Source organism: Suncus etruscus, chromosome 12, assembly GCF_024139225.1.
Source record: "Suncus etruscus isolate mSunEtr1 chromosome 12, mSunEtr1.pri.cur, whole genome shotgun sequence".
Classification (NCBI taxonomy): Eukaryota; Metazoa; Chordata; class Mammalia; order Eulipotyphla; family Soricidae; genus Suncus; species Suncus etruscus.
Window position 1 is genome coordinate 27728789 of NC_064859.1, and position 3219 is coordinate 27732007.

The 3219-nt window shown below is 33.1% G+C and overlaps 1 non-coding gene across 1 annotated transcript; it reads right to left on the reverse strand.

The window, feature by feature from the left end:
* Positions 1 to 316: 316 nt before the first annotated feature.
* On the reverse strand, positions 317 to 423 carry LOC126025014 (U6 spliceosomal RNA). The gene has a single exon (XR_007501066.1). It is a non-coding gene; the product is annotated as a U6 spliceosomal RNA (small nuclear RNA).
* Between the last annotated feature and the right edge of the window lie 2796 nt (positions 424 to 3219).

Below are 3219 nucleotides of genomic sequence, written 5' to 3' on the forward strand. Positions count from 1 at the left end.
TGGGAAAATTGGTGGCAGGACATAAACACCAGCAAAGAGATGGGTGTTGGAATATCTATGACTGAAACTCAAATATCAACAAATTTTTAACTATGTATCTTATAGCGATTTAAAAAATATTTTAAATGATATTTGTTAGAAATTACACTCTTTTCCTTTCTTTATCCCTCCTTTTAGTTACATGATTGATTTCCTTTGAAGGAAGTAAATATTTATCATTAACAATTAAAAAACACAAAATGATAGCTCGAGTAAAGCCTAAACTAAAAATATAAAATATTGTTCTCATAGATGGTCAAATTTTTTTGGCATTTTTAAAAATATGGAACGCTTCACAAATTTGCATGTCATCCTTGTGCAGGGGTCATGCTAATCTTCTCTGTATCGTTCCAATTTTAGTATATGTGCTGCCGAAGCGAGCACATAGATGGTCAAATTTGAGCTCACTTTAGTCTCAGTCTGAAAGTGCATATCTTTATGATTAAATAGAAACTTTTTATTTTTAATCTTAACTCAAATCCTAAAAATTAGCAACCGTAAGTGTGAGTTTATAAAATAAGATATATTCATATTTCAAACCTACAGTTGTTTCCCCTCTCTTCTATGTATATTTATCTTTAGGAGGATGCTTTCATATACCAAGAAACTCTTACCATGCAAGTAGTCCTTATATGGAACCATAACCATGTTTTTCCTTCATTAGATATTTTAGTCCCATTTCTATCACATTTGCCACCATCTCTATCATCTTTATCATTAATTAATTAATGCTGCATGTAAATTGCATGATAAATGTTAAATTAAACTGAAACATACCACACTTGAAGAACAGTAAAATACCCCAAAATATCAGAAAACTAGGAATAAAAAATACTTAAGTAATCATGTAATCTAAATATGTTTTGTTGAGCATAGTATTGGGCCCAGCTACACAGTTTCTGAAGTTTTTCTTGTTTTCTATCCTTTAAGGTGAGATTAATATTCTGTATTATATATCTTGGAGCCTTTTTGGAATCTGAAGATTTCTTTCCCTTCTAGTTATGTGCTGGCATCCACCATTTTAGACCTATCTCAAATCATTGATTTCAGCTCCACATCTTCTGAGCTGCATTACAACTCTTATCAAATTTTATAGTCTATTTAGTTGATTCTCATTTATATAGTTTTTTCTCAGACTTTGGTTTTATCTTATAAAGTATTATTGTAACACATAATAAACTAGTGTTCTTTCTTATTAATATACACTTTCAAAATAAGAAGTAATGTTTCTTTATACTAAAAATCTGATCATGTAATTGCACCACTTTCAATTTCTAATATAATACTTTGGTCTCGAGAGGTAAGTAAGAACTCTGGCATTACTAAAATTACTTACATGTCTGACGCTTACATCTTTAACCTTATGTTTTTAATCCCTCCAGTTTCTAGCCACATCAAACTATGTAAATTCTTTCCAATTCTCCAAATATATTCCCTGGCCTCTGACCCTTTGAATGTGCATTTATTTCTGCTTAACTGCTTGCTATTTAATATGTAAACTTCAACTTGGATTTCCTATCTCTCAAAGGCTTTATCTGACCCACCCTAACCTCACACCTCTGCTAAGATTGCATCAGTGTAATGACCCAACTATATGCTCCCGTAAATGCCTAACCACCTATGCCTAACAAAATTAAATGAGGTGTTACAACTTTTCTATATTTTACTCTGAATCATTCACTAAGGAATAACTATAACAGAGTCCAAATTGACCTGAATTCATAGCATATCATAGATCTCAAGAGATCTTAGTTGAACAAATGATTGACTAAGCAAATGAATGAATGAATTTCAATATCCAAGCCATCAAGTGAAAATCTATATTCCCAAGAAAAACCTGTGTCCCAATAAAAATACCTGATTATCCAAGTCATAGAGACATCCAGGGAAATAACAATATCATTATCACTAATAGTCCCTATTTTACTGGGCTACTTACAGAGGAAATACATTTTCACTTAAGCCAAATGGTCAGTTGTATACTCCACAATGTCAGAGTCCTCATCTCCATAGTTTGATCTATTCTAAATATTATGGAGGTGCAAGACCAAAGATTTGTGCCTGAAAGGCAATAATTGGGTATCTGCAAGAGAACGTTTTCTAATATTATATCAATATTTATCCCTCACTTCTCCCTTTCTCTTTCTTCCTTTCTACCTCTTCTTTCCTTCACCAATAGGGGCTTAAGCAAGCACAGCAAACACACATATGAATTATAATATATAGTCTCTGATCATAGAATAGGACTAGCTTAAAGATAGTCAATATTTCACAACTATCTCAGCTGTTTGAATATTCACCAGCAATATGTGTCCATTGATTACCTTATTTATTATATTTATTTATTATAATATTTATTATATCTAGTAGTATTCTCTGTCTGGAGTAAAATTGATAAGCGTAGTGATTTAAAAAACATAATTCTATATTAGAACGATAGTACAACAGGTAAGGCACTTTGCTATACACATGCAGACCAGATTTGATCCCTAGCACCCCATATTGGTTTCTGACTCATCCAGGAGTGATACATGATCACAGAGCCAGGAGTAAGTTCTGAATATTTTCTGGTATAATACTGCCCCCACCCTACTCTACCCTCCAAATAAAAAAGCCAATGCAGATATATACAATATAGCATATAGTGTTTTCTAGAACTTATGCCCAACCCATTCTATTGTGGGAAGATGAGAAAGGCATTTCAAAATTCAGAAATATACTGAGAGTCTGTTTATTTCATTGTTAAGGGGTAAAGGAAAAGATAGACATAGAAAGCTTGTTAAGTATGGCATAAATTATCTGGTTATAAGGCTGATTCAGCCCTAAAGAGAAAAAGAATAAGGCCTCTGGCTATTTTGACTAAAGGAGCATCAAGTTTATTAGAAATTCTTACAGAGGGAGACTGGGAAGGACTTGAGAGGGTGTCTGGCTCCTCATTTTCTCCTGGCAGCTGAAGCCCCTAAAAGTGGCACAGATAATAAGATGATATACTTTCAGTCAATGATGTGTGTGGTTTTCTTCTCCTCCCCCCAGCTATTAAAGCTGTATTCATTGGGAGACACATAGTAATTTGTTGAAAATCACAATTTGCTAAGAAACTCTCACAAAACCCCAAGAGCCCATTATATTAACAGAAGTGACAAGAAAATAAATGTTTTTGACAAGGGAGTGCTACTATCC